General features: G+C 49.8%; 1 pseudogene; it reads right to left on the bottom strand.

Annotated features, from left to right (window-relative positions):
• Positions 1 to 3,227: 3,227 nt before the first annotated feature.
• LOC142004132 (indoleamine 2,3-dioxygenase 1-like) lies at positions 3,228 to 18,470 on the bottom strand (annotated as a pseudogene).
• Positions 18,471 to 20,562: the final 2,092 nt, after the last annotated feature.

The raw sequence follows: 20,562 nt of genomic DNA, 5'->3' as shown, positions 1-20,562 counted from the left end.
TGAAGCTGCTGACACAAAAATAAGCACATCACAGCGAGGAGTAAAATAATTTCCTCATACCCATTCCCTGTCACTTAAGGATTTCTTTGGGTTTCCAGCTAACTTCCTAATGATTAAATGTATGCTAATGTTGTTATGAATTTGCCAATGCTAAATAGAGCATAAGATACTAATGACTATTTTAATTTGCATTAGTAAATTACATGCTGCTAATGTGCTTGTCACTAGAGCATAATATGCATCTGCACCTACTGCATGAACCCAGCTAATGGAGTATAACAATCAGCTATTTCTGGGGGGGATGTCATTAGAATAAGGCTGTGTTGATTTCCAAGCTAATTGTTTCAGTGATGCATGGGGAAAAAACTCTCTGCCCCCTAGGTGGTTAATGCAGACAGGGCTAAGGCTGCTGTTTGATTAAGCAAATAAGACAAGACTAAGTAAATCTTAAGGAGCCCTAGGAAACTGTGCTCAAATGCAGCACTGCTCAACGCTGATAGGCATCCTTTCCTTTAGGGCTGGTGCTGTCCTAACGAATGTGACAGCTCAGGGCAAAAGCTTTTTAAATCCTTCATTGTGTTGAGTCTCTGGCTCCTTCGTTCAGCCCAGCTCTCCCTCCACAAGCTTCTCTGCTGGGAGCACTTCGATTCTCCTCCAGGTTCTCAGCATCACTGAGTTGATGAAGTGAGTCTGTGCTCGGGAAAGCTCATGCTCAAAACTTTTCTGTTAGTCTATAAGGTGCCACAGGACCCTTTGTTGCTGTTTTCCTCTCTGTAACCTTCCCAGGCAAAGACACCAAAGGACGGGGAGCCAGGACTCCTGCGGTTCTGTTATTGACTTGGCTCTCTGCATAGCCAGCCCCGGTCTAGTCAATTTGGCACCTAAAGCTGACTACCCAAGTTTGAATATTCTGGTTCGTGCCTCTGGCCAAAATGTTTAACCTCTCTGCCCCTGGGCAGTGAGAATATTACCTACGCCTCTTGTGGGGTGGTATGAGGGCCCATTTGCCCATGGAGCTCCTGCCCCCTGCTGCCAGCATGGCCAGGAAACCCTGTTCTCCCCCTCCCGCAAAGGGACAGCTTGTGGTTCCCACACAGTCCTCAGTACATGTACATCAGGCCTCATCTTCTCCAGAGGCCAAGTGAGACCCTCAGAAAGCGCAGCTCCCACCTCTGGCTTGGAATGTGGTTCCATGCCTAGTGCATGGCCCCACCTCCACAAGCAAGGCGCTGCTCAGGGGTAGGGATGGGGTTTGTCACAGCTCGTATTACTGAGTGCATTAGCCTTTGGAATGGGGGCTGGGCGTGCTCACCATGTTGGGTGCACGCCAAATGCTGAGCTCTCCAGAAACTGGCCAGGATCCTGCAGGAGGCTGGCAGTAAAATAGAGCTCAAGTGTTGTGACGCCATAGGAGGCTCTGAACCACAAGACCGTCCTGACTCCAGCCATGATTCAGCAGCAGCTGCTTGGGCTCTGGTGGGGTGGGAGGGGATTTCCTTAGGTGGTTCCTGACCTTTTTGAATCAGACTTCCTCTTGTCTGACCTCAGGCAGCAGCTGCTGCACTCCCACAGCCAGAGGCTGTACAAGTGCATTGATCTGAACTGCGGGTACACAGGGAGGGACTGAGCATCCTCTGTGCTCCTACCTCTTAGAAAACGGGCTCACAACCCAGATAAGCAATTTGGGGGTTAGGTCAATTTTTCCATTCTGCCCCACACCAGGGCTTCCGCTGGTGATGGCTATTCATAAGCACCATGGCTGCCCGGCTTGCTGGAGCCGCAATGTTTTTGGTTGCCCTGGAAGCATTCTTCCAAGGTACAGCTGCATCCCCAACTGGCGGGTGTCCACAGGGTGTCCAGCACCTGTCGTTGCTAGTTGGGGCTCCTGCCAGACAGGTTCAAGACGCTGTTGACGGAAGCTGCTCGGGAGAATGTTGGTCCGTTTCCGATCACGCACTGCCTTGGCGTGCTGCCTGTCCTCAACTGCCTCCATCTCCTTCTCACGCTCACTCTTGGCTTACGTGCCAGACAGGCTAGGAGAGGAAGTAGGCAGTTCTCCTTTCCCAGGCCACCCGTCTCAGGCCTTCTCTTTGGTAGGTTCTAAATAGGCAGTAGCTACGGGACTAGCAAAGGGATTTTCTTGTCTCCTCCCTGCTGCACTCATCCTGCAAGGGCCTGCTCACCCTGGGCAGAGGAAGGATCTGCACCCAGGCAAGGAAGGACAGCTTTAATTTCCTGGGAGGGCCCCGCTGCAGCTCCCTGGGACCTAGACTGAACTAGTATCTTATCTGAGTGCCCTGTGGCCCCTGTCCCCTCACGCTTGTTGGCCACCAAGCTGGAGTTATGAGTACAATGCTCTTCTGCAACTAGCAGCGAGCGTAAGTGGAGGCCAGATGCAGAGCCAAGTATTTAGACAATAGCTTTGTAATTTTCTTCCCTCTGTGACTTTGCAGCCTGTGTTTGCTCCCCCTTCTGGGGGCTTCACAAATATCACCTAAGCAGGGGGATATTGGAGCTGGAATCAGTGTGTCTGCTCCCAGCAACCCCAGCGTGGGGCAGCATTCTGGTAACCGCTGGGTGGGGAAGGGGCTGAAATGGGCTGTTACCACAGGTGCCATACGTACAGCGTACTTGGCTTTACTGCCATGCCCCGGTGCAACGAGCCTGCATAGCGTTTCACCCCGGAGATAGAAACACAAGCTAGAAAGCAATGGATGTGCTGGCAGTCAGGGCTGGCTAGCTGCACCCAGTCTGCAAAGTGTATAGTGCACGGAGGCCACTTGAATCACTGTTCAGTGGGCCAAGGACAGCAGCCAGTTCTTGTGGCTATCTCCGTGCACCTGTCTGCAGTCATCCATAGATCAGGCTAGGTGCTGCCTTCCTGCTACCCTTGACTGTCAGGGAGAAGGCCCAATCCTTCCCCATGCCCCCCAGGACATGGCAGTCCTGTCCCATCTGAGGGTCACAGCTAACACAGCTGACAGAACCAGGAGAGGGGCAGGGCACAGAGGGACAGCATTCCCTCTAAGCTGAGTGTGTGGGCTGCTGCCCAGCTGATTAGCAGCATGCCCACAGCCCCCCACAGCTGGCAGCATGTGTGTCTATTGGTAGTGCACATTTGCACATGCCTGCGTGCACATAACAATGTTTATTCCACACATGGCTGGAAAAAATGAGAGGGATGACTGCAGAGAGACCCATCCAATCGTGCTATCGCTCTGCGCTTGTCAGCGTGTTAGCACCATTGCCTCCGGCTCTGTGAGCTGTGTCTTGCAGGTGGAATCCCTGATGGCTTTGAGAAAGCGCATGAAGTCTGTCCCGCCGGTTCCCCTTCCTGAGAGCACTGCTACACCCTCCTGGCTACAGCTCCCGAGCTGCCGTTCTGCAGGGTTGGTGACGCATTTGGCCACGACCTGTAAGGGATAGCTCCGTAGTGCCGCCAGCGCTGCCACGCACTGGTTGAATGTCGCATTCAGGCCTGCGTCGCCCGTGGCCAGGACAAACTGCCTGAGGGAAGGCCCAGATGCAAGGGTCTGGATGAAAGCCTGGTGAGCCGCTGGCATGTAATCCCTCATGCGCCTGAGATACCCTGCAACAGCTAGGCAAGCGTCTCTCCCACCTTATCTGCCAGGTGCTGCTCTAAACCCTGACCCCACCCCCTGCCTTGGGAAGTGACTGCACTATTGCTGAAGCACTGAGTCCAGGAGTGGCAGATGAACCTGGGACTGGGGGAGGCAAGCCCCTCGCCCGGCTCCTTCCACCCAAGGCCTCATGGGAGCCAAACCCTCCCACTGTAGGGACAGGTCACGCCTCATGCAGAGGCCAGTGCATGGCCCCATTTTAGCATGAGGGGGAGGGCAGGTGGGTAGTGTGTGCGACTTCAGCCTTCCCTGGCTCTGGCTGGAGCATGGGGGTGGGGGTGGGGGGCGGGGGTGGGGGCAGGACATGGCCCCAGCCTTCCCTGTCTCCAGACTGAGCACAGGGGACAGAGGGGGCAGGTGTCTGGCAGAGTGAGAAGCCACTGCCTTCTCCTGCCTATTATACCTGCTGCTCATGACTGATTCCCTCCAAAACCTCAGAGGCTCCCACAGAGACCCTCCTGCGTGCACTAGTGCTTTCTACAACACTGGTATGCTGATGGCACTCCTGTATTTTTCTGGCTCTGTCCGACGTGAGACTTGGCTTTGTTTTGTTCTGGGAGGGAAATCCCTTTCTGTAAAGGCCCCAGTCTCTAGCCCACCCATTAGCAGCAATGTCTGGCAGTAGTGGTCTAAACTAACCTGCAGCACCAGAACCTGAATCTCTTAGTGAAAGCTTATATGCCACAGGCTGAATCTCTCTAGTCCAGCACCCTCCAGACCTGACCGGTGCCTGATGAGAGAATTTGCCAGACCAGGGGAGGTTGTTATTGTCCAGCAGCATCACCAACACTCCCACTGCTTACTGGGCTCTTAGAAGACCTTTGGGGTAAATTACAGCTAAAGAACAGCCCAGACCACTGAGGGCCAGGACTGGTGGCTGGAAACAATCTTCATGGGACCGTGGGAAATTTGGCCACACCTCTAAGTGGACATCTGGCAAATTAAATTCATGCCCGACCACGGATGTTGCCAGATTAGAGAGGTTCAACTTGTAGTCCCAGAATAACTTCATCTTCTAACTGCTGCTTGTGTGCCACTTACCCTGAGCTGTGCTGTGCTGGATTCCCAGCAACACATCAAACCACTGCAGTGTAGAGCTTGGTGCCACACTGCCGCCGGGGGCTGTCCCACACTCCCTCATACAGCAGTGCCTCTGGCATCAGGGAATTGTCCTGCCACCGAGTTCCAAAAACACAAAGCGAGAAGCAACTGCAGGACCTCTGCCCCACTGACTTGGCTACCTGCCTGGTGGGGTTTCCCTTGTGGTTCAGTGATACCTGCTACAGACATGCAGCACAGGTCACTCCTGATCAGAGACAATTGTTCCTGGGACCTGGTTCTCCAGTAAATCCTCCCAGTGCAGACGTGTGCTCTGTGACCTCAGCAGCTCCAAGGCCTACCCCCCTGGTTATTTCCATCGTGAAAGCACGGTGCTAGCTGCAGGAAGAGGAACTCAGGGCTGTGATGCAGGCTTCTAAGCTGGGCCAGTTGGACCAGGCTCAAACTTCTTAGTTCTTTATCTAACAAAGACTAGCTCCATCGTGTGATGGGCAACGTGTCTAAGGTAACATCGTGGTAGGGCAGTGGTGGGCAATCTGCAGCCCCTCCGGTTCCACGTGCATTTACAAAGTGATGGAGGAAATGTGGTTGGTTGTGCCCAGATGATGACATAGATAAATGGGAAATTCCCTCTCCTCTGAGCTAACTGGAAATGTCGCACCTCCTGCTTTGGGGCAGGATCAGCCCCTAACTCAGCAGGATGGGAAGAACTTTTCTGTAGCAGGCAGATGATGTTGTAAGTGCTGTTTCTGACAAGATGTGGTGGTGGCCCCTGTGGGAGGCAGGGTATTGGCCTGAGGCAATCTAGTGACTACTCTCTCCCTGAGGAGTGAGTGAGCCAGGGAAGGTACATACCCAGAGAGGTAGATGCGAAGGGATCTGAAAAACACTACTGGATTTACACACTCTGAAGAGACAGAACAGTCATTGGGTTAATGAGGTACTGGGGCCAGAAGCACCACATTAATGTAACCCCTAGAGCTCTGGCTTTTCAGCTGCTGTGTTTTGCCAGCAATGTGAGTGCTGCTGTTTGGCTTGGTGAGGTTCTATGTGACCCTCCCTGTTTGGTCTAAAGCATTTAATGTGTCTGGGCTGACATGACATTTTAGCCATGTGTCCCTTATTCATGAACACAGCCCCCCACACGTGGGGAATCATATTATCCTGTGGAGAGGCCAGGGCAGCAAAGGGCTCCCTGGAAAGTACACGCTATGGGGGTTCATTGGGAACTGGCTGGGCTGCTAGCACAGGAAATCAGTGTATTGCTCTGCGGTACCACACAGCAACCTCTCCTCCTGCTAGGCAGGGCTCTGCCCTGGCCATGCACCTGCAGTGGTTTTCAGACAGCCCTTGTTCACAAACACTTGAGCAACGGGATGAAAGTAACGTGCTTGTAAAGACAAAGTAAGTGTCTGCTGTTGCCCGTTATTGTTAGCTGCAGCTTGCACCATTTAGAGAGCCAAAGTGGTTTTCATAAGAATTCCCAGAAGGCCTCCTGCAATGGCTTTAGCACCAGGGATGGCAACTCAAATGCAAAATGTAATGATGTAGGCAGATCCCATTGTCAACTTCCATCTCATACTCATTTCCGTGTGTAACAATGCTGCTGACTATCACCTGTCTCTGACACCCTTCCCTCACCTTTTACCGCATCTGACAGTCAGCATGCCTGTATTGGGTAAGACACACTTAGAATAAAGCGCATCTCATTTCTGCTCCCACTGTGGGAAGTCTTGAGGGACAGGGGATTAGAGTTCTTTGGCTGAAATAACTTCTGGGAATACCAAGTCTTGGGCAGGTGGGAAGGATGCGGGAGCTTCCTCAGTCAGCATCAAACTCCGTCCATCCCTGGCACCCATTACATACTTGTTCTTTTTACCTATCTGACCAAAAGAAATCTCAGCCGCAGTCTCAGATCACCTGAGTGTTTTACTCTTTACATTAAACTCTGCTTAAACCAGTATTCACTCAACCGGTACTCTCAAACAACTGGCCCTGCCACCAGGCACTATCCCGGCACCTAGGTTTCCTTTTCTGGCCAGCTGTGCTGCTTGCAGGTGTGAAGGGATCCTGTCCTGCCCCGAGCCATTGATGCTGCTTCCCTTCCTTAAGATGGGATTTGCATTGGGACGCGGGGTGGAGCTGAGATGAGGCTGCTGCATCTGCCACTCCCCATCCCTCCCAGGGCCTGGGCTGCAGAGGCTCCACGGCTGCTCGGCAACTGCTGCCGCTGATGCCGGGGCTTGAGCCTCTGGGGGGCTTCTGACCCCCTGCGAGAGGGCGGTGGGACGGATGGCCAGAGTGTGGGGAACCAGCCCCCCCTGCACAGCCTGAGCCGCTGAACCCCAGCAGGGAGTGCAGAGCAGGCTGCACAGGCGGCAGTGGCACTCCCAGGACCAGGCTGCCAAGGGCTTCGGGGAGGGGAGCACTGCTATAGTGTGGCCCCACTGTTGGAGAACTGGTGGTGAAGGGATCCCACCCTCTTCTCCACAGAGGTGAAAAATAACTAAGCAGAAATTCGTACTGACGCTGCTCACGTGCGGTTTGCTGGTATTTGTACTTTACTCCATTAACTTTTTTGGATACTTCAACTTTTACTCAAGTCGGTTTTTCAGAAAATATCGTCCGTTTTCCTCCACTGCCATGTCCAGAAGCGCTTTGTTACTCACTGCTTCTATCACCCCACTGACCCTTGCACAAGCCAGCATTCTGATTGGCTAAAGCACAGCTACATGCGCAAAGCATCCAATCGTCACACAGTGACAATTCTTTAAAAAAAACAACCAATCAATAAGCACAATGACCCTGGCAATGAAGGAGCCTTTTGAAAACTACATCAATGACTTTTCATTTAAAACCAGCATCTATGCAGGGATGGGGAGTCCCAAACCTTGCGGGCTGGATCTGGCATGGAGGGAGAAGAAGTAAGGGGCTGAGTGCTGCTGCTAACCCTCCCCGTGGCTGGGGGAACACCATACTGGAAACTGCTCCTAGGACGGTTTCCCCATTGCTACTATTGGACAGATTTTGGCCAATCGAAGCAGTGGAGAGTGGCACCTGGAACTGGCAGGGAGCGTGGACAGCTCCTGCTTCCACATCCTTCTCCCGTGTCCCCCGACTCAGCTCTCCCAGCCCCGGTCAATTCCTGTACCCTATGCCTGCCCAGATCTCCCACTCCAAGTCTGCTCCTGCCCACTGCCCCTGGCCAGACAACCCACCCCCATCTCACTCCTGCACCCTCCCACTCTTCCAGACACCCCGCACTCAGTCCCTTCCTTCAGTTCCCACCCAGCCAGACCCCCACTTCCAGCCTGGTCCATCACCCTACCTCCCACCCAGACCGGGGATGGAAAATCCCATTTAATTGGTTAACCAGTTAAACACTAAGTTTACCCGGTTAGCTGATTAAATGGGTGGAAGGGGGCTGGGATGCCCCTGCTCATGGTGCACTGGAAATGGGACCTGATCTGGTCGACCTGGAGCACCCCACCTGTGGCACCACTGTGGGTGGAGGGCACTCCAAGGCGGCCAGAGCAACCCCCATCCACAGCAGCCTGGCCTGCGAGTGCCCCTGGCCTGGCTGGAGCAGCTCCCATCCAGAGGGGCCACAGGTGTGCTGTGGGGAGGGGTACACCAGCTGGGCTAGAGCCAGCCCCATCCTCGGCCAGCCCAGGAGCACTGTGGGTGGGGGTGCTCCTGCCAGGCCAAAGCAACCTCGCTCCCAGTGCACCTCCCGTTAATTTGTCATTTCTGTAATTGTACTCCTGAGTTTAATTGGGTCCTTCTTTTGCTTTATGACTGAAGGCTGTGACTATATTTAAATTCCAGAATTGAAATATAAATGTGTAGTATGTGTGTGTATATAGTTTATAATGTACACACGCACAAATATCTATCTATCTGGGTGTGTAACTGGTTAGATAACTGTTCACAGAGAGCAGTTATTAATGGTTCACAGTCATGCTGGAAGGGAATAACAAGTGGGTTTCCACAGGGGTCAGTTTTGGGGCGGTCCTGTTCAATATCTTCTTCAGTGATGAAGATGATACAGAGAGTATATGTATCAAGTTTGCAGACAATACCAAGCTGGGAGGGGTTGTGTGGGAGAAATTGGAGAAGGTCCAGAGAAGAGCAACTAAAAGGATTAAAGGTCTAGGATATCTGACGTGAGAGAAGATTAAAAGAATTGGGTGTGTTTAGTGTGGAAAAGAGAAGGCTGAGAGGGGACATGAGAGCAACTTTCAAGTACCAAAGACAGAGAAAAATTACTCTCCTTGGCCTCTGAGGACAGGACAAGAAGCAATGGGCTTAAACTGCAGCAAGGGAGATTTAGGTTGGACATTAGGAAAAAGTTCCTAACTGTTAGGGTGATTTAAGTACTGGAATAAATTGCCTCAGGTGGCTGTGGAATTTCTGTCATTGGAGATATTTAAGAACAGGTTGGATAAATATCTAACAGGGATGACAGAGATGGTGCTTGGTCCTGCCATGAGGGCAGGGGACTAAACTTGATGACCTCTTGAGGTTCCCTCCAGTTTTAGTGTTCTGTGATTTTATGACACACACATATATACCCTATATAAACACACACATGCATATTTTATATATGTGTATACATACATGTGTGTGTGTGTGCATGAAAAATAATGGTTTCCTATGTTAACTCGGGTGGTTAACCATAGTAGGATGGCTACTTTTTACTTCGGGATACTTGAGCACAATTAGGATGGAATATTGTTGTACTTAGATTTTCCAGAAGGATACTTTAACTTTTACTTAATTACATTTTTCCAAAGTAGCAGTACTTTTATTCAAGTAACTTTTTTGGGTACCTTTTCCACCACTGATTATCTGTAACATTTTCATATCTGGCAATGTCCCGGTCCCAGGACTGCCAGGAATGAAAGAGTTTATTGTAGTACTAACTGTTGGGGGAGGGAGGGCCTCTCTACCTGTAAGTAATAAATTAGGGATTGATTGTTGCATTCATTGAAAGTTTGTTGTGGTACATTTGTCCAGAAATCAGAAGCCTGACTATCAAATCTAAGCACTTACCAGGAATTAGTTTGAAAGCTTGACTCATTTTGCATATAGACAAGGCCACGTCCTGCAGTGCTGTGTGTAAGGAGCCAAGGTCCTGGCGCAGTATGGATTTGACAATTGTAGGGATTGCCTTAGAGGGAAGAGAGGAAAAGTAATCTTGGTATACGGAACATATGGGTCAAACTTTCTGGGGGAAGTGACTGCAGAGAGTCTGAGGTCGCTCCCAGCTGTGATGCTGTAAAGTTTTCTAGCAGGAGCCAGTGTAACCCACACACCTAGGTGTGGTTCACTGTCCCATGTCATGGCACCCAGCCCACTAACACAGAGCAAGAATGAGTCTGCTCTACAGCATTAGCAGTGGTTCCAGGTTCGAGTCTGCCTGTGGGGAAGGGAGCTGGGTTCTCAACAGGGTTTCACTTACAGTGATGGCCATAAGCAATGCCATCCTTGTAAAGTAACAGTGGCCAGGCCACTTCCCCCCAGCTCTGCAGCTGGTACTTTGCAGGGAGATGCTGAGGCTACTCCAGTGCTCAGCAACAACATAACAGAAGGATGGGAAACAGTCTCCTGTGAGCAGCATTGAGGGTTGGGACCCATTTGCTCTTGTTTCTGAGGGCAGGACTCTCATCTGTGGGCAAATAAGTTAAAACCAGATGTCAGCCTGTCTTGGGTCAAGGATGCAAAGTTACTTTTACAACCCCAGGGTTTCGATGAATAGTGGGGAAACCTGTACTTGTACTTGGCCATCAGGTCCCAGGAGTGTTTGGTCACTGAGGCTTGGTCTACATTAGGCAGGTAGTCGCTTGCAGATGCTCAGTTCTAGCTATGGCAATTGTGTAGCTCAGATCGACTTATCTGCAGTTGACTTACCTGGCTGCCTTCACAGAGAGAGGTTTGCAGGAGACTTTCGCTCTAAACTCTCCAGTCGACCTCCCTTGATCCTCATGATATCCAGAAGTACAGGGGTCAACTGTCAACACGTCCCTTCCAGGCGTGTGAAATCAAACTCCAGAAAATCGACCCTAGCTGGGTCAATCTTCTGCATAGTCTAGACGTACCCTGAAGGTTGCCATAGACTCTACTGGGCCAAACACTACATTCCTGTGAAGTAAACCTGACTGAGTGTTTAAGCAGTGGTTAGTCCAGCTGTAAGCAAACTAGCTCCCCTGCAGTTCCATATTAGGATTGCATACCTTGATTGCAGTTGCAGCAGCTGCTTCAACAAGAAGAGAGACTATGAAGAAGCCTTTGCGGCTGTCCCCCCCCAGGGAAGGAAAACAGGGTGTCCAGATTCCTAAGAGAAGAAATGTATTCCTCAGGGCTGGGTCACTCAAATGAACTCATCGTCATAATGATTTGCACAGTTCTTGGATACAGTTTGGCAGCATTAGCTGCAACGTACAAACTATCGTTAATCAGACGCTAGTGTGGGTTTTGTGCAGTGGCTTTGGCCTGTGAGTGGACTGCCAGCTCCTCAGCTGAAAGATGCATGTAGAAAACCAAAGTATTTTGTATACCTTAACTAGGCCCCGTGATATCCACTGAGGCTGACGTACAAAAACGGCTCTGGACTGAGCTGCGTCAGGTGGTGCACAGGTTTGCACATACTTTCTAAACTACCCTGCAGAACTGAGTGGTTTGCGCCAGTCTGGCACATATTGATCTGATGCCAGTTCTCTCACATACCAGTCTCCTTGTGAGAACTAATCAGTCCCTGCCTCCCTCCCTCCCCACTAAAAGTAGTTTTTTATCCCAACTGCGTGATGGAAAAGCTGAAAGATGAAGTCTGCAGTGCAGTTGTGAATCTGTGCGGGTTGGGAGGTGGAGCTGGTGATGTACCCTTTGGACGCGGACTTGCCCTTCTTTCCTTTCCTTGGAATTTCAAATGAAATTCTCTCATACAGGGAGAAGAAGCCCAATCAGCGAACTTATTTTCTTACACACGACCAAAGGTTGGGATTTGTTTTCATTTGAACATAACTGAAATTTCTGTTGGTTTGGGGTACATTAAACAGGTGGGGGTGGGGGGCTCCTAATTGCAGGGGAGAAAAGTGGGGCCCATCATTAAAAGTTTGCTCACCCCTGCTGTAGAGCCCTGTCATGCTGCAAGACAAACAGGATCTACCCACTCAATGTCCAGAGGTCTCCAGTCGCAGCCCAGACAGAGTGGCAATTGAGGAAGAAAAAAGAAAATAAGGAGAAAAGATTTAAGGCTGCTCACTGCTACGTTAGGACAACCCAGGGCCAGTCAGCAACTATGACATGAGTTTTCAGGGTCAGACAGACTATGGGGGAGCATTGCATAATGCAGACAACCAGGGAACCCTAACTTGGGGCTGTATAGCCCATGGGGTGTCCAGCATGCAACCACAGATGGGGACTCAGGAGTTTACTTTAAATCTGGGCTCAGCTGTTTGCAGAGAGCAGCCCCTGCTTGGGGTCACACAGTGTCCCCCCCACCCTTGCCACACTCTGTGTCTAAGCCAGGGGTGGACAGTAATTTTTGGTAAGTGGTCAAGGGCTGCACTTTTCTATGGAAGAGTGCTGAGTTTGGAATGGAGGTTGAGTGCAGAAGGGAGCTTGGGGTAGGAGACTGGGGTGCAGGAGAGGGTTTGGGTGTGGGAGGGAGTTTGGGTGAAGAAGGGGGGTTGCGAGCTGGGGCAGGGGATTGGGGTGCAGGGTCCAGGCAGGGGTATGGGTGCAGGAGAATAGGAGGGGTGCAAGGTCTGGGAGGGTGAGGTGACCTTGGGCAGGAGGGAATAGTGACCTGGAGCAGGGAGCTGTAGAGTGGGCTGGGGTGTCAGATGCGGGCTCTGGCGAGGAGGTGCTTACATAGGTGGCTCCTGGCCAGCAGGCCAGTGGGACCCTCAGACAGGATCCAGCTCTGCTCCAGCCCCAGCCCTCTGAGCCGTGAGCTGCTCCATGTGCATCTCTGCACCGTAGGGAAAGGGGAATGGAGGATGCTTCATGCATTGCCCCCCTCCCAGCACAATCTCTTAACTCCCATTGGCTGCCCCCACCTCCAGAACAATTTTTCAAGGCCCAATGGCTGGGACCAGCCAACTGGGAGAGATTGTGCTGAGAGATTGTGCTGAAGGTGGGGTCAGCCACTAGGACCTGGCCAATGAGAGGCTGCCTGGGTTAGTGAATGTGACACTAGTAGCACACAGTGTCTGTTTGCTCACACTGCCTGGGTTCACTCTAATCTAGACATGCTCTAAAGGGGAGAGCTGGGTGCCCCAAGAGCCAACATGCGTGGGGGGGGACGGGTGTCACTGCAGTATACAGAGCACTGTGTTGCCTGGCAGAGGCTGTCCCTGAACCTGGAGCTCAACATACCCACAGGGGTCTCTCTTCTTCCAGTTTGCCAAAATGCAGTCTGCATAGGTGAGGATGGGCGGCATGTGGAGACACTCTGAGACAGTGCAGTGAGGCGCTGCAAGCTCTCCGGGCAGCATCTAGATTGAACAAGCATGCTACAGTAACCGCAGAAGGCTGCTGTGCTGGGCAGCCAAATGGGAGTGGAGCTTCCATCCTAACAGGGCGACTCTCCCCAGGGTCTCCTCTAACACAGAGAATTATAGCCAGAGGGTGGGATCCCCTTGCAGATCAGTGCCCAGTGGTGTATTGTGAGCAGAGTGACCGTGGCCCACTCACTTATGATCCAGGCCCACCCACCCCCCATTCCTCCTGCCCTGCTCAGCTGGTCTGGTGCTTTTGCTGGGGAGCAGGATTGGGGTGTAAGGGCAGACCCAGCTCTGCCCACCCATCACCCCTGCAGCTCTAGGGACCCCCTCCTAGCAGGAGCATTGGTGGGACACGGAGGGTCCAGCTTCCAGACGCTGCTTCAGCGACCCACTTTCCAGCAGGACCCTTTGGAGGAGCAGGGGAAGCCCAATCCCCCATCCCACTCTTCAGACATGTCCCTCAGCATCTCCTGACCAGTCTGTCTATCCCCTCCCACCTTCTCCAAGGCTGGTTGGTGGAAGGTGGCCCAGTCTCTCCTGCCCCCTCCTCTGCCTCCCATCTGCCGTCAGGGCCCTCCCAAATTTTCTCTTTGGCTGTGAGCCCAGGCTAGGCCTTCCCTGGCCTTTCATCCACCTCCTTCTATTGACACAGCCATTGAAAAGGCTGGCACTCAGGTCAGGGCCCTTCTAAGCGCAGGCCTTTTGCTGCAGTTTGCTTATGTCTTTGGGGCCAGAGGGGTGGCTGGCTGGCTGGGCTTCCTGGTGTGTGCTCTTCACACCGCAGGGGAAGAGAGTGACCCTGTTAATCGTGAGCACAACACACTACGAGTCAGGGACTAGTAATGTTCCCCCACACTTCCTTCTCGGTCTCTGCCCCACCCTCCTGAAATGGGAGCCAGGGCAGGATCTGGATGTTGGTGTCATTGACAATAGAAGCTCAGGGTGCAGAACAGCAGAGGGCAACACAGGTGCTGACCCTCACTGTCTGTCTGCTGCCTCCTTGCCATACGTATCCCATCATGATGAAGCCGAGAGCCAGGCGAGCTAGGCGCAGCTGCCTGTGTCCTCACAGGTACTGTGTGCTGAGCAGTGGCATCTGCAAAAGGCGGGGGGGATTAGCGCACTCTGGGGAGTGGGGAGTTAGGTAACAGTACTGCATGCAGCCAGTTATACATAACTATCAAACCTTCGCTACTTCTGCACGGAGCTGGTGTCTCTCTAGCAGGCGAGGCAGATTGGCTGCAACACTCACCCAGGGAGCGTAATAATCTGGCAATGCAGTCTATATTAAAGAGAGAGAAATGAGGGCGTCAGTCTAGTGGTTTTCAGCCAGTGTGCCCTGATACACTGGTGTGCCCTGAGAACTGTCCAAGTGTGCTGTGAAAATTTGTCCATTTCCCCTCACTACAGAGCCACCTCCCGGGCAGGGAGGGGACTGATGACCCCTTACTAGCTGGGGCTCAAGCAGCAAGGCTGCCTGTTGCTGTATGTTGCAAACCTCCCTATTAAGACTGTAACCACAGTAAATGGAAGTAAAGGTGATGTTTATGAGCAATCGATTCATCTGAAAAAAGTGGGTGTCCTGTGGAATTGTTTGTCTGACTGAAGTGCGCCGTGTTACTGAAAAGGCTGGGAGCCACTGCTTAGTCTGTCTGTAAAAGTGTTTTGCATCCGAGTCTCAGACAAGTGGAATCCCCCACAGCAACTCACAGGTCCCCTGACTCTGCCCCTGTGCTCCAGAGGGAGATCGGTCAAAATCACAAAGTCTGGTAGGGCTGTTCATTCTCTTGCCAAGAGAAGAACAGGAAAGACACTCCAAAGGCCCCATACCTGAATACTGGATAATCGGCTAGTACTTCCTGCTTTTGGCTGCAGCACAGACATGCCCTCCAGCTTAAAGTGCAGATATTTTAGCCTTAGCCAGTAGACATATGTGGCTGGCCTTGACCAGCTGTCTTGGACTCAGGCTAAAGGGCTGTTTAATTGCAGTAGAGATGCTTGAGCTTCATCCAAGCCAGAGCTTGAAGGATGCTAGCACTGGGGCTGCAGTCCAAGACTGAACGTCTACGCCATAGTTAAACAGCCTCTTCACCCAACGCAGCTGGTGTGGGCCAGTGAGAGATTTTTAGCTGCAATGTAGGCATACTCTTTGTGTCTTGCCACTCATCCGCAGCTCCAGCCAGTCTCCTTGGGGCACAGAGTGCATGCAACAGGAATTTAAAGGAGAATATTGGGGTGGGGGAATAACAGCGTGCCTTTAAATGCAATTAGAATATCTTCCCTCTGCAGCCTGTTCCCCTTTGCAGCTAATGATGAGTAACTAGAGCTTTTAAAGTAATGGATTTTTTTTTTGTTTAAATCAAACTACGTGGTAGAAAACATACTCGTTTCTCCAGCCAGGCTCGCTGGGCATGGGCAATGTGGTATGGCCAGGGTAACAAGAACAGACAGAATAACCAATCATGCTTGACAGGTGCACCTAATCTGGTGGAACTCAGACACTACGTAAGCATCAAGCAAGACAGAAACATTTTGGTTTTGTGCGCTTGCTGATGCGGAAGCTCCCACTGAAAAATCACCTCCTTGATGGTGCTTTTTTGCATGTTCAGTGCATAGATTGGAGGCTTAGATGTACTACTTCCTCTTTATTGGCCTCTCACTGTAGATCTGTGGAGCCCAAAAGTGGCCTGATTTCATACTACAGTGAGGCACCATTTCTACTGAATTTTTGCTCTGTGCTCAGTATATAATTTTAGGAGAAATCGTTTGGTGACTTTTTCCCTCTCATTGGTATGATGAAAACCAGGGTGATAGATTCTAGTATTGTTTCATCCTGAGCTAAGAGCAACAACCTTACTGACAACTGTATTGCTAGCTCATGAGTTTTCCAAGTTTCTGTTCTGGTTGCTGGATGCTTTTCACCTTGTAGAAACTTGTAGCAGACCTAAATATTTCACTGGATAATCACAACAAGGTATAACCTGTATTCACCACAGGTATTTTAAGTCAAAAATTGCAGTCTATGTAAGTCGTTTTTGTAATAGGATGAATTGTTTTAATACTTAATTCTTATGGTAGTAAATGTCATATAAATTAAATCTGTAATGTAAAAAAAGACCTAGATATATAATCTCACCTTGTCCTAGTAGATTCCAAGGCCAGGTCTGATTTTTGTTCTAGATGTTTGGTCTGCTTCTGATTTTTACGCTAACCAGTACTGACTCTCTGGAGTGAAATCAGAATCTGGCTGGTTACAACCAGAATATATTTGTAGTTTCTTCTCAGTCTGCTTTACTTGGGGGCTGAAAATCCAGCACCTCAAGGCGGCTTAAGGAGCTCAGGTCCTCGCTCAGCTGATTTAGTTAACCCAAGAGAATGTCAGAAATGTAACAAAGACCTATCATGCTAGCGATGGCTGTGGATAGACGTTTCAGAGAGGTAGCTGTGTTTCAGCAAAAATAGTGGGGAGTCCTGTGGCACCTTAAAGTGAAGTTGTCCAAGGGGGAAAGTGGGGCCAGGACCTGGAGCAACCTCCCCTCCTGCTCCCCCAGTGCCCCAGGTGCAGAGCCCCAGGCAACCCCCAGACTATAGGCTTCCTGTATGTCGCAGGCCATTAAACTCTATGAACTGTTAGGTCAAGGCCAGAAGGGACTCAGTGGCTAGGTTAACTGTTCTATGAAATAAATAGTCTCAGCGGGTCGCCGTGTTAGTTTGTAGCGTCACAAAAAACAAGCAGTCCTGAAGCACCTTAAAGACTAACAAATTTATTTATTTGATTATGAGCTTTCATAGATAAGACCCAGGTCTGCTTGTTCTATAAAACACACTCTCTCTTCTCAGTCTCTCTAGTTAAGGTGCCAGGCCCCTAAACTATGTATTTTCAAAATGCTGTTGCTGTTAAAAATGAGCCAAAAATCTTTAAAACATGCCCGCGTGCACTCGCATCCTCTGACTTAACAGCTATATGACACACCAGTGTAATTTTGTAACCAGACCATGAATCACAGAGGTGATGGAACCGGGTGATATTCTAAAGAACAAGAGCTCTCAGCCATACTTGCGGCTGTTTCCACCCTTTCACATAGACTCATAGATATAGTAGGCTTCAGACTGATCCTGGACATTCCTGCCTCTGCTGGCTGTGGGGTTGCAACACCCATATATGTCCAAAGGTGAGGGGCTCTGTGGGTTGGGGTATTTGTGACATGGATTTAGCAGCTGAGCCAAAGAGATCTACTATTGGTGCAGTCTCCCTTGTACAATTAATAAAATTAATGAAACAATTAATGAAATTACAGCCCTTATTCTTCAACTAATTTGCACGCAGCAATTTTTTCTTGTTTCCGATATCCCAGTGATCTAGGACTCTTGGGCTACTCTAGACTAGAGAGCTTTTTGTAGACAAAACTGGGGTTATGTCAAGAAAACTCATGGAGCATCTGCTTATAAAACGTGTTCTCTTGACAGAGCAAAAGGGTGGAGCCCTTTTGTCGACAGAGCAAATCAAAATATTGATCTGCTTTTATGTGCAGATGTGGTCTGTTGACAGAAGTTTTGTCGGAGCACCTCTTCCAACAGTAACTTGTGTAGACAGATGCTTCTAGCATCGACATAGCCTTGGAGTGACATGTACACAGCTCTGGTCAGTCGTGAATGTAATTTACACCTATGGGTAACATCAAAATTTCTCTTAACTTAAAAACTGCACAGACTACAAAACCCATTGCTCATTCAACTGGAGGTATTTGGAGCAAAAACTGCTTGCAGTCATATTTGTCGCTGTTTCCATTGCTTCACTCTGAAGCCTGACTCGACAGAAATTTTAAAGTGACTTCCGGGAAGACTTGTTTGTATTAGTATTAATGTCATCAGCAAAAATTATTAAACCATTCCGTATTGTGTGTAAATAGTAGTTTGCAAATTAAGAATGATATAACAACGCTAAGGATAAATTTTAGAAATGTGCATTGTAATATAAATACAAGACACTTAAATGAGCACGTAGTTGTTCTCTCTATGTATGCAATATTATATACACAATATTATCCAACTATAATGCCCATGAGATATACATATTCAAAAGATTAGTATGCAGCAGTAGTTGTATATTGGTGTAGCAGAGCAGGTAAATGGGCTGTATAACATTTGAACTTGCCAGTGTAATACTAAAACTCTTACCAGTGGGTCTGGGAGAACAAAGCCATATTCTTGTGAAATATGAAACTCTCTGCAGAATCTCGCTGTTGTCTCTATTTTCCATGCCTGTGATGTAGCTTCTTAATTCCCTGCGCATCTGCCTCTGAGCAATGAGAAAGTATCACTGAATTAGAAGTGGGCACAGGAGTTTAAATTGGTTGTAAATGAAAAGATGGGGCAAAAAGCAGGTAAGTAATGAACCAAGGGAACCTTTTTCACCTTCCCCCACAATCCAAGCCACCTGCTGGCTTATTTTCTGTTTTCCATTGCGTGGGCAGCACATAGAAAATAGTAGCATTTCTTGTAATACTTCTCTTTATTCATGAGGTTTGGGAAGTCACAGCTGAATCAATCCCTTGCCAAATGTAGCGTGTAGTAGGTCAGGGTTAATTTGCACAAAAGGCTAAAGAACAAATGCCATGTGGTAAGGACAAAGTCAGTTTGCTGGGAGATTGTCGCTTGTTTTTCTCTCCATGCTACAATTAATTTAACACCATGTGTCTTGGTGCCTTTCATCCTGAAGGAGCAGATAGTTTTGAAAACTTAACAGGCTTTCTGTGAAGTCACCATCTCTGAGGAGCAGTCATTTCTGACATGGAGAGTAGCAAGTATTAAATATTTAGTCATTGCCACATCCTGAGAGAGCAGGCAGGAAGTGTGCTTGAGAGAGAGGAATTTTGGAAGGCAAAATCCCTGGGCAAATTCCATATGGACAATGTGGGTTCAATTTGGCTGGCCGGCACACTGAGTTTGCCAGTTCTGTGAAGGATGCTTGGGCATGTCATAGTGCACCGAACATTTCGGTTGCAATTGCTTCACTTACACGGTATGTCATGGCACATGTGATCTGGACCCTGGTTTCACTTACTGGAAGAGGCTTGCTTGTATCAGCATTGACGCATGAGAGCTTGGAGAGGGATTTACTGATCAAGACAGGTTTGGCCCGGGTCAGCTATTTTTCATCTCTGCCTGCATGAACTGGTCATTTTATGTCAGGCTATGGAAAGATGCTTATTTTTTCTGCAAAAAACACCCCTTTGAAAGAGCCCATGCAGACTGGCCTTCAAAGACAGAGCTGAGCTGATCCCTGCTGTAAGCAGCACTAGGTCAGTCACAGAAGTTTTTTTTCAGGGACGTAGCGACTGCCTCTTGGGGCAGTGGATTAACTGCAGTGAGAGGAGACTGCCTCACATTGCTGTAATGTGCGTGTGTGCAAAATGCTACAGCAACATAGCTGTAGTGCTTCAAGGTGTGGCCATTGTTTTAGGGCAAAGATTATCTCATCATTTCCGTGACTCGATCAAGCACTGCCTGTCCAAAATGCAGGCTCTCTTTTAAAGTGAAAGTCACAGCAGTGCTCATCCTGGTCACGGGGTGGCAGTGCTGTATGAAAAATGACCAGAGGACACCCACAAGGCTCAGTGAGGGGGAGCTTTCATTTGCCTTGCATTCAGGAGGGAGATAATTCCAGCTGTTCCCTGAAGCAAGTGAATTTCACAGCTCTCTCTTTCCCTTTGGTTTCTGTAGCCAGTGAAGTTGCATGGAAATGGCCTGTTAAGCCTGTGAGGGTTAAAGCTGAAAGCACGTATTCTGACTGAAAGGCTCAGCTCCCAACAGCCTCTCGGAGTGGGCCGTACCCCTCCTCTGCTGACAGACGGCTGGTTCATCTCAGGGCTTACACTTGCAGTTGGGCCACTGTAGCACCTAGTGGAGACACAACCTACTCCCAGGGGAGAGCTTCTCCCATTAGCACAGGCACTCCCCAGAAAGTTGGTGGCTATGTCGACAGCAGACTGTTGACAGGAATGCATTGTACAGGAGGTTGGGCAGATGATGCTTGCAATGTGCATTTTCCATATCCCCGTGCAACGTAGTTACACCACCATGTTTGTAGCTTGGCCCAGGGGCAGTCTGCTGTCATGGCCTATTGCTTAAAAATGCAAAGAGGAAAATGGAGCATTAAGGTGCCTGGCTCTCAGGCCTGCAATCAAAGACATGTAGTCCTCAGTGCCAGCTTTGTGTCCATGGAGGCCTTCCAGATCTGGACGAATTCTTTATCAGTTTATGCACAAACACATGCGTCTGGCATTGAGAGATGGAAGCTCCTCCCTGCTCCTGCAGCACATTATGTGACCCCACTGACTCCGCCTGCTTTT

Source organism: Carettochelys insculpta, chromosome 31 (genome assembly GCF_033958435.1).
Source record: "Carettochelys insculpta isolate YL-2023 chromosome 31, ASM3395843v1, whole genome shotgun sequence".
Lineage (NCBI taxonomy): Eukaryota > Metazoa > Chordata > Testudines > Carettochelyidae > Carettochelys > Carettochelys insculpta.
The sequence above is the reverse complement of the archived record's forward strand: the minus strand, read 5'-3'. Positions and strand labels throughout refer to the sequence as shown.